Source organism: Neovison vison, chromosome X, assembly GCF_020171115.1.
Source record: "Neovison vison isolate M4711 chromosome X, ASM_NN_V1, whole genome shotgun sequence".
NCBI lineage: Eukaryota > Metazoa > Chordata > Mammalia > Carnivora > Mustelidae > Neogale > Neogale vison.
In genome coordinates this window covers 19215031-19226727 of record NC_058105.1, presented here as the reverse complement: position 1 = coordinate 19226727, position 11697 = coordinate 19215031, and the positions used below count along the sequence as shown (strand labels likewise).

At 38.5% G+C, this 11697-nt stretch overlaps 1 pseudogene; it reads left to right on the top strand.

Moving 5' to 3' along the window:
• Positions 1-7309: 7309 nt before the first annotated feature.
• Positions 7310-8237, top strand: LOC122896503 (annotated as a pseudogene).
• Positions 8238-11697: the final 3460 nt, after the last annotated feature.

The window sequence follows — 11697 nt, the reverse complement described above, 5'->3', positions numbered from 1 at the left end:
GGCACTTCAGGTGGCAAATTTGATCCTTTCCCAAGCCCGCTAGAAACATGGAAGCTCCTTGTTCTCTTGCCAACTGTCTTCAAGGACAGTGTGCTCTCTAAAACCCACATGACAATAAATATTACCTAATATAGGCCAGTAATTCCATGCCAGAGTTGAAAATATCAATGTTATTACTAAGATTGAAGCATTGACTAGAAAATAGTCCCAGTGATCTACAGATTATGACAGTTATGGGTGTCACCTTCCCAGAACTCATGTTCTCCAAGGAACATTTTATGATAAAAATCCACCTAAATCTGACTACTTAGTTACTCCACTTTGCACTCTATTTGCTTACCCTTGTTAAGTTGTTGCTTTGAAAACACTATTGTAGTATTCAGATTTGTCATTGAGCAAGTGTGTGTTCTCCCTAACAGACTTTTGAGTTCTATATAGCTGTGTCTGAGTACGGTCTTCAACACCTGGGTTTTATGTGTTCTAAATTTTCCTTTCTTAACATTTCTTTTCACAGACACAACAATCTAATATTATGAGGAAGGATAAGAGGTAAGGATTGTCCAAATATGGCTCATGCACCAAATATAGCAGACTGAATAGTAAAATGTGACACCATCTGCTATGATTTTCTGCAATGATAGTAGCTAAGTGGTTAAACTTTGATGTCCATATATCTCCCTCCTTACCCCCCTTCAACAGTTCTTCTATGTCCCAAAGTTTCCCCTATGTAATTGCCAAAAAATCCTTGATAAAGGGGATAAATGGATGGAACAGGAATGCCATAGGTAATCAGCCCTTGCTCTTCCACTCCTCTCAGTGTTTCCTTTTTTATTTCCTTGCTGCTAGAGATGTTTGTGGGGGAGGAAGAGAAGAAGGCAAGAGGGAATTCACTGGATCCTCAAGCATTCTCTGCCAACTGGATGAAAGGGAGGAGACCTACAGGTTGCTTCTCTCACTTCATTTCCTCTTCCCTAATCCTAAATAAGAGTCTTCATACTGCCTCCTTCTCCCATTAGTGAAACAATGAATAAATGGATAGTCTGGGTGTTCCTCTTGAAGAGGTTTCCAATGAAGTTATAGGCAGAGATTGGCTCTGATTTATTGACAAGCTAACTGTTTCTAGTGTTTTTAAAAAAACTTTTATTATGCAGATTACTTAAAGCTATGCTTAATCTTTTTCTTTTCTTTCTCCTGTTTCCTCATCTCAAACAGAAACCTACTTCTACAACTACCTCCAGATGACCTTTCTTAGCTACAACACTCTTTTGTAATAAACCCCCTACTCCCACACACAACATAGGCTAAATGATTAGGCAGAATGTAATTTTTTTGTCATGAACTCTCTAAGTGGGCAGGCCCCACACATACTCTCTAGTCACTTGAAATAGGGATGCAGTTCTTTAGGGAGCCTCCAAACAAAGAATTGGAGCCACAAAAGAAAGGACTACTTATTTATAGCCATTTTGCCAAGTATTTCTGATATTAGTCCTTCCCTGGTAATTGTCAGTCTGCTCAGTTCTCCCACAGCACAAAATCATGTTTTGTGCTGTTCCTCTTAGATGCTGCTGCCAAATATCATTAATCAGCTGGTACACACAAAGACCTTCACAATTATACCCAACCTGTTACCTTCTACCATTATCTCCTGTACTACAGCCTTACCAGACAACTCTAAATTACTGCACACATCATGTACTTTGAGGCCTCACACGTTTCTACTCGATATCTTTACAATAGGGCTTCAAATTGCTTTTTATTCTTCAAGACTCATTTAAAAAGTCATTTTCTCTTTAGAGTCTTCCATGACGCCATTACCAAACCAAATTAATTGTTCTATATATGATTTTTATTCTCCCATTAATTCAATCATTCACAAATTTTTGAGTATCAACTACTTGTCAGGCACTTTGCTAAGCATTGGGAATATAGAAGATGATAGACATGGTCCCCGTCCTCATAGAATTTATAGGATAATAAGATGGATAAGTAGTTCCAATAAATACTTTTTATAGGGAAAGTACAGGTGGCTATGAGATGTCACTGCAAGGATCTGAGATAGAATTGAGAAGTCAGAGAAGGTCTATATGAATAAAAAGTATTTAAATTGAGACCTGAAGTAGGAACATGAATTAGCCACATACAGAGGGTATTACCTTCCAGACAGAGAATATGAGCATATGAAAAGGCAGTGAGGCAAAGAATTTGGGGGTTTCAAAGAACTGAAAAAAGGAGAGCACAAAATGGGAATTCAGGAGAAGGCCAGGCATTGTAGGCTGAATTAATAATTCCGGACATTATGTTTATTCTCCACAGGGTGATACATGCTAAGATGGATTGGGCTTGTGCCAATGTCCCCATATGTACAGAACTGAATAAAGTGGGTCTCCGAGAAGAAGAAAAACTAATTCTGGACCTTAAATTAAGAGGAATAGGAAGTTACTAAAATAGATTACCCTGGGACTATTCAGAGGTAACAAGTTAGATACAAAGACATGCTAATCTCCTGGAAAAGGATGATAAAGAGAAGTAGATGTATTTGAGTGATATTTAAGATCAGAAATCTACTGTATGGTGACTCACATAACATAATAAAAATTTATTTTAAAAATTAATCTATAGGACTTAAATAATGGTATCTTAAGAAATAAAGATAGGAGATTTCAAAATGATAAAAATCAATAATGCTAATATTTTATTGAGGTAAGGAATAATAGGGAAGGGTCAAAATTGGTTTCAGGCAGTGAGGTGGGTAGACAATGAGTCTGGTTTTGAAAATACTGAATTTAAGGTGCTTATGAGATATACAAGTGAATATAACAAATAGGTGCATGGTTCTGGAACCCAAAAAAGAGAGTTAAGGATCTTATTTATTTGTCAGAGAGAGCGTGAGAGAGCACAAGCAGGCAGAGTGGCAGACAGAGGCAGAGAGAGAAGCAGGCTCTCCGCTAAGCAAGGGGCCTAATGTGGGACTTGATCCCAGGACCCCGGGATCATGACCTGAGCTGAAGGTAGTGACTTAACTGACTGAGCCACCCAGACATCCCCAAAAGAGAAAGTTAAATTAGCTTTAAGAAACAATCATCAGCATAAAGATGGTTACTGAAGTCATGAAAGTGGATGATTTTACTTTAGGGAGAGAGTAGAATGAGCAAAGAAGAACTCTGTGACATCACAACAAACATTAAAATGTTACATGAAGAAGCCACAAAAGGAGATGGAGAAAGAATGGTGAGAGAAATAAAAGGAAAACCAGGGGAGTGAGATTTTCAAAATCCAATGAAAGAGGGTACATCAAGAAAGAAGGCGATCATCTGAGATGAATACTGTTGAGTTGCCAAGAAGGGTGAATTTAGCAGCATGGGTGTCACTGTGACCTTATTGAGAGCTATTTCAGTGGAGTTGTGTGGGGAAGAAGACAGATTGGAGTGGGTCGAGGTGAAGAAATGGAGACAGGAATGCAGGCAATTAAAGAAATTTGTGTTTAATGGTAGGAGTGAGATTGTTCAGTAACTGAGAGGGCTAAGGGATCCAAGAGGGCTTCACTTGTTTGTTTGAACATAGGAGACTATAATATGTTTAAAAGCTGAAAAAAATGCAGTAGAGAAGGATTGCTTGAAGATGTAGGAAAGAAGTCAACTGATGGCATAAATCTCCAGGGAAAGCAAAAGGGGAAGAGATCCAGAATGTAGATGAAGGGACTAGCTTTCTATTAAAAGGAAGGCTATCCCTCCATGATAACATTAAGAAAAAAAAAAGAGGGTGGCTGAAATGTCTCTAGGTTTGGAGGTAGAGTGAGAAATTAAGAAAATTAAGAAATAAACAGTGAGAAATTCTGCCAGGATTCAGGAGATGGAGAATGACAGGAGAGAAGTTTGAGAAGATATTTTTTGCCAACTTCCCAGAATGCCTTCTTTTTCTAGAGCTCCCCCATGATTACTAGGAGATAATGTAATGCAGTAGTTAAGAAAAGGGAGCAAGAGCAAGAGTTTCTGGTAAGAACCTTGGCTCTACCATCAACTAGTTGTATGACCTTGTGCAAATCACTTTTTTTTTCAATTTCCCCATCTGTGAAAAATAAATCATATTTTTACCTCCCTCAATTTCATTATAAAAATTAATTGAGTTAAGGGGCACCTGGGTGGTTTGGCCAGTTAAGTGACCAACTATTGGTTTCAGCTCAGTTCATGATCTCACCCACGTGAGTTCAAGCCTGCTGTGGGACTCCATGCTCAGCATGGAGGGTGCTAGAGCTTATTTCTCTCCCTCTCTTTTTGCCCTTTCCCCACTCATGCACATGCTCGCTCGCTCTCTCTCTCTCCAATAAATAAATAAATAAAATCCTTTAAAAAGTTAATTGAGTTAATATTTATGAGGGGTTTAAAACAGTGCCTGACAAATAATAAGCACTCTAGTGTTGCTGTCATTATTACTCCTCTCCAAATATCATCTCAGTCAGTTTGTTATTGGATTACATGGAGATGAACAGGGCAACTATTAGGTATTAGGGGAGGTGATGTTTTTCTTCAAAAGCTGTTGATATTTTTATTTTCTAACTAGAGTAAAAATACAACAGGGACATAAGGTTTTATATATGTGTGTGTATATACGTACACACACACACACTATATATGTATACACACATGGTATATAATCACACAGAGATACACATTATGTAAATGCATGCATTTTATACATATATGTATGAGATATATATTTTACATATATAAATATATTTATATTTACATATATATATATTTTCAAGAAATCAGTGAAGACCAGTATATCACAGTAGGGAGGACTTGGTCCATAGAGGATGGAATTGACAGTTGTTTGTTTCTTTCTTTCTTTCTTTTTTATTTTGTTTATTTGACACAAAGAAAGAGAAATCACAAGTAGGCAGAAAGGCAGGCAGAGAGAGAGGCAGAAGCAAGCTCCCTGCTGAACAGAGAGCCCAATGCAAGGCTCGATCCCAGGACCCTGAGATCATAACCTGGGCCAAAGGCAGAGGCTTAGCCCACTGAGCCACCCAGGTGCCCCTTGACAGTGGTTTCTAATAAGGAGCTTAGAGGATTGCCTTGAGCCCTAGGGTGATCCTTTTCTAAATACAGCACAGAAATACCACCACCAGTTGAGGTTTTCAATTCTATTCCAGCCCTCTTCTCTTTTTATATTTTAGGAGGAAAAGTTCACATTCATGGCTGGAAAAATCACTGATTTTTTTTATGTGGAGATACTGAAACTGCTTCTTTCTGGAATAGTTTTGAAAATAGTCAGGAAACTTCTGGGTAAGCTCCATAGGAGGAGGACCTCAACCTAAATACATAAATGTTTGCTTCCCGCATTTACTGCAAGAGTATTGTGCTAAATTAGTGACTTGGATATAAAGGTTGAAAGACTGAAGATAGTTACATATTTGATTGGAAAATATGGTGCCAGCTTGAGGAGAAGAGAGAATAAGCAGTTAAATGGAACAAACTTATATGGTGCCTGGAAGGTCAAATCAGAAATGTGGACTGTGAAACTTTGCTAATACAATTTGCATTAGTGAAAAGCCTAGATTACATGTACATAATAATATGCCACTTTATTATTTTCAGTACATTCTGTACATATGAAATGGCTAAATATTGCCTAGCAGAGGTCCCACTAGACCTGATCCTGCTTGATTTATAATTAGCACATTTATTTGTTAGTATGCAAATGAGTACTGCTATAGTACTTGGGAAAAATTGTGTTAAATAAATGCAGCATTCCTCCTGCAGTTTTGCTCCAGCTATTCATTAGTGCTGCAAACGTCTTTTTTTTTTTTTTTCGGAGAGTACAACATTAAATAGCAAGCCAGCAGAAATACGTGAATTTATACAATGGCAGTCCAGTTGTGTTAGACTGGGAAGGTGGTATGAATGCAGGGTAGAGCTTTAAGTAGCAAGTGTGTAAAACAGATCTCACAGCAGCACAGATAAGGTGCAACTTGGAATAAGCAGGGAAAAATCCTTCCATTTGTAAACCCATTTACTCTCATTTAAACTCACACAAAAGCAAAAACACTTTGGCATCAAGATTCAAAGTCTAGCTCCGTCACTTACCAGCTTTTGACTTTGGTCCAGCAAGCTCTCACATGCCTAGAACATAGGTTTTGCTCTTCACAAACGTGAAGACATAGGCAGTATAGTGGCAATATAGCATAGTGGTTAAGCAAGAGGGCTCTGAAGTCAGACCAACTGAGCTCAGAATCCTGACCACTACACTAGCTATGTATCATTTTCATCAAGTTATTTCACCTTGTAATCTTTGATTTCTTCATCTGTAAATGGAACATCTTAGTAGCCCCGCTTAACTCAGAGTTGTGGTGAATAATAAGATAATCCACAAAAAGCACTTAATAAGGTGCCTGCAACATACTAAGCCCTAAATAAACACTAGGTCTTAAAGTGTTAGCCTTAAATCTTCTTCATTTTGGCTTATGACCAATCAACTCCACTATGAATGGTCTTGTTAAGAACACTAAACATTACCTCTGTGTAGCTTAATTCAATGGACATCTTTATGATGTCAGCAGCACTTAATTCAGGTGACTAATTTCCTTTTTGAAATGTAAAAACTGAGAAGATTTCAGGAAGATGTGAGGAAGTGTTAATTACTTAAAGGATAAAATTTTGGATCAGGTGTTGGAAGAGGATTGTGGGATCTCTGCCTCTGGAACACTAAGATGTAATCAGCTACACTATCACATGCATACTGAATACTCAACTGCCCAAAGACAGAAGCTGGATTAAATGTTCTCTGAAGATTTCTTTTTGCTTTTAAAGTCTATGATTTTTCCAAATTAGTGAACAATAGCAGCTACTATTTGTGCAGAGATAGCTAAAATATAGACATGGATATTTGGAATGCACCCTGCAATTCTCACAAAAACCTTGTAAAATGGGTATTCTCCACATTTTAAAATTGATGAAATTGGCTTAGAAAAGCACAAATAACAAAGTCATGAAAATATTGAGTGGTAAATTCAGAATATTAATTTTTTATTTATTCACTCATTCTTATATAAATCCAACCAATATTTGGGCACCTATCACATGCCATGCATCATCTTTAGTACTGGACTATAGCGTTGAACATAGTAGATAAAATTCATGACCTTGTTGGGCTTGTATTTTAGTAGGAAGAGAATATGAGCCAGTACTGTCTGGTTCCAAGACCTTGATTCAGTTCTATAACCTAGTATAATGTCCTCCAACTAGCTTTTGTGTTATGTTACTATTGTACAGTGAGATTGAATTTTCCCCTTTTTAGAGAAAACAGAACCATGCACCAAGGAAACCAAACTATTTCCAAATTTTTGTACTCACTGTGGGGTCTGAACAGCAGAAGCTTGTTTCTATGCTATTTCTGTGCATGTATCTGGTCACCATGGTAGGAAACTTATTTATCATCGTGGCTATTATCAATGATGCTCACCTTCATAAACCCATGTACTTCTTCCTTGCTAATCTATCCTTCACTGACATCTGCTTCATAACCACTACAATCCTCAAGATGTTGGTAGACATCCAAAGCAAGAGCCCAACCATCTCCTTTGTAGGATACCTTACACAAATGTACTTTTTTATGTTGCTGGTGGACCTGGACAATTTCCTCTTGGCAGCCATGGCATATGACCAGTATGTTGCCATTTGTCATCCATTACACTATGCTACATTACTGAACACCAAGTGTTGTGCGCTATTGGTAGTGACACCATGGGTCATCTCCACCTTGTCTCAATACTGCATCTCAGTCTGCTGGGTCTCCTGAACATCTGTGATCAGAAAAAAATCCCACACTTTTTCTGTGACCTGGTACCCATTTTAAGGTTTCCTTGCTCACTCAAGCCAATGACTTCACAATCTTAAGTGTTGGGGGAGCAGTTATCTTTATTCCCTTTGCCTTTATAATTGTCTCCTATGCCCTTATTTGTTGTACTGTACTTGGGATTCCTTCAGCAAAGGGGAAGTGGAAAACACTCTCCACTTGTGGCTCCCATCTCATAGCTGTGGCCCTTTTTATGGATCCATCATTGGGGTCTACTTTCTTCTCTGTTCTCCTACTTATTAGAAAGAGGTAAGGTAGCTGCCATCATGTATACAATTGTAACTCCCATGATGAACCCCTTCATCTATAATCTAAGGAACAAGGACATGAAAGGAGCACTGAGGAGACTATTCAGCAAGAAAACATTTTTCTGGAGATGGTAAGCCCTGCCATAAGAGACACCTCTATCAAACTTTTAGCCTTGGATTAGCACATAGAGGATCCAAAACCTCAGGCCACTGTGCTATTATGGCAGTTTCTTTCTCATCCATCTCCTGCCCCCAATCCAGATTTAAGACTCTAGATGGGATTCATCTCTCCATTAAAAACAACAACAACAATAACAAAACAAAAATATTCCTTTATTCCACAGTCTTTTACCACTTACATACAGTTTTCCCTGAGTAAGTTCATGGTTGTATAGTCAGTACTTACAGATTGTTCTCTAATTTTTGTTTTGTGTTTCCGTTTTTGTCTCTACCAAACCCTACATGTTAGGTCATTGATGGAAGGAAGGAGTTGATAATAGCTCATGTATCTTATACATAGTACCATGTTAGAGTTCACAACTTCCAAACAATAACTTGATTCTCACAATAACTCCTTGAGGAAACCACCATATCATTCTTACCACCTGAACACATTTAAATTGCCAGAAGTTTGAACCATCATTCATTAACCCCTCCCCCGCCATCCTGAACACTTTTTTATTCTTAAAGCAGTCTACGGATTTGCATAACCCTTGTCTTGTACATGATATACCTTTTCCCTGGAATATCTGTTCCACTTCCTTCCTACAGACATTTGATGCTTTTTAAAAGCTCCACCTCAAGCCTTACATTCTCTGTGAATTCCTTCATAATTCTCCCATCTCTCTAGGTAAAATTATCCCTTTCTCTTCTAGGCTCCTGTAGCACTTCATTTTGTTATTGCATCATTTATCGCAATGAATTATAATTATCAGGATATTTGTTGATCTATCCAAGATGTTCTGAGCTTGCTGTGGGGTACAAGGACTAATATTTTTATTTAGGGCCAAGAGCCTTTTTCTTTTTTGTCAAGACCCTTTCTTTGACTGCAAGCTGACCGGTTGAGTTCTGTGTAATCATTCTTGCATAGATCTTACCCTTATACATAATCTTTGACTTCCAGTTTCAGTCTCTTTAAAGTGAAGCAAGAACTTAGAGACACTTGCAAAGCAAGCTAAGTACATAATCCTCCTGGGATAGTTTTTTATTTTGTACCCAATTATTTACATCTAACTCAATAACAGTATTTTTAATGACCTACCTTTATTTAGCTCCTCTAATTCTTAACTATATGACTTTGGGTAAGTTATTTCACTTATTTAGTCCTCAAACTTCTTCATGTGAAAAATGAGGTTAATAATACTATCTCAGGGGCGCCTGGGTGGCTCAGTGGGTTAAAGCCTCTGCCTTCAGCTCAGGTCATGATCTCAGGGTCCTGGGATCAAGCCCCGCATCGGGCTCTCTGCTCAGCGGGAAGCCTGCTTCCTCCTCTCTCTCTCTGCCTGCCTCTCTGCCTACTTGTGATCTCTGTCTGTCAAATAAATAAATAAAATCTTGATAAAAAATAATACTATCTCAGTGATATTTTTCAGGGATCAAGTCAAATAATGTATATAAAGTGCCTGCACATGTTACATGCTTAGCAAATGTGAATACCCTCCTTCCCTTCCTTAAATCTTTAGACCCTGAGGGTCCAAAAGATCACTAACTGTGTTCCAAGTCATCTGGAAGTTTACCTCAAAGATCATAGGGATTTAAAAAGCTTTCCAAAGGAAGTAAAGAAGATAACTTGAAAATAAAAATAGATGTGGGAGAATGAGAAGAGTTGTATGAAGAATCAGGGGAAAGATAAAATAATCCTCAAAAAATATTAGCAAGCTGAATTAAACAATATATCAAAAGGATCATATACTATTATAAAGTGGGATTTATTCCACAGACACAAAGATGGTTCAATATCTGCAAATCAATGTAATATACCACATTAACAAAACGAAGAATAAAAAATCATATGTACTGGCACAAAAACAGGCACATAGACCAGTAGAACAGAGTAGAGAGCCCAGATATGGATCCTCAACTTTGTGGTCAAAATCTTTGACAAAGTGGGAAAATATACAGTGGAAAAAAGACGGTCTCTTCAGTAAATGGTGCTGGGAAAATTGTACAGCTATGTATAGAAGAATGAAACTCGACCATTCTCTTACACCGTACACAAAGATAAACTTGTAATGGATAAAAGACCTCAGTGTAGGACAGGAATCCATCAAAATTCTAGAGGAGAACATAGGCTGTAACCTCTTTTTTTTTTAAGATTTTATTTATTTATTTGACAGAGATCACAAGTAGGCAGAGAGGCAGGCAGAGAGAGAGGAAGGGAAGCAGGCTCCCTGCTGAGCAGAGAGCCCCATGTGGGGCTCGATCCCAGGACCTCAGGAACATGTCCTGAGCTGAAGGCAGAGGCTTTAACCCACTGAGCCACCCAGGTGCCCCAGGCTGTAACCTCTTTTTTTTTTTTTTTAAAGATTTTACTTATTTATTTGACAGAGAGAAGTCACAAGTAGACGGAGAGGCAGGCAGAGAAAGAGAGAGGGAAGCAGGCTCCCCGCTGAGCAGAGAGCCTGATGCGAGACTCGATCCCAGGACCCTGTGATCATGACCTGAGCCGAAGGCAGCGGCTTAACCCACTGAGCCACCCAGGCGCCCCTGTAACCTCTTTTGATGTGATGATAATCACATGAAAAAATGGGCAGAAGACATGAACTGACACTTCTCCAAAGAAGACATACAAATGGCTAACAGACACATGAGAAAATGTTCATCCTCATTAGCTATAAGGGAGATTCAAATCAAAACCACATTGAGATACCACCTTATGCCTGGTAGAATGGCCAAAATCAATAAGACAGTAAACAACAAGTGTTGGAGAGGATGTGGAGAAAGGGGAACCCTCTTACACTGTTGGCAGGGATGCAAGTTGGTGCAGCCACCTTGGAAAACAGTGTGGAGATTCTTAAGAAATTAAAAATAGAGCTACCCTATGACCCTGCAATTGCACTACTGGGTATTTACCCCAAAGATACAGATGGAGTGAAAAGAAGGGCCATATGTACCCCAATGTTCATAGCAGTTGCCAAACTGTGAAAAGAGCCAAGATGCCCTTCATCAGACAAATGGATAAAGAAGCTATGGTCCATATATACAATGGAATATTGAGCCTCCATCAGAAAGGATGAATACCCAACCTTTGTATCAACATGGACAGGACTGGAGGAGATTATGCTAAGTGAAATAAATCAAGCAGAGAGAGTCAATTATCATATGGTTTCACTTATTTGTGGACCATAAGGAATAACATGGAGGACATTGGGAGATGGAGAGGGGAAGTAAGTTGGTGGAAATTGGAGGCGGAGAAGAACAATCAGAGACTGTGGACTCTGAGAAACAAACTGAGGGTTTTGGAGGGGAGGAGTGTGGGGGTTTGGGTGAGCCTGGTGGTGGATATTAAGGAGGGAACATATTGCATGGAGCACTGGGTGTGGTATATAAATGATGAATTTTAGAACACAAAAAATTAAATTAAATTTAATTTAAA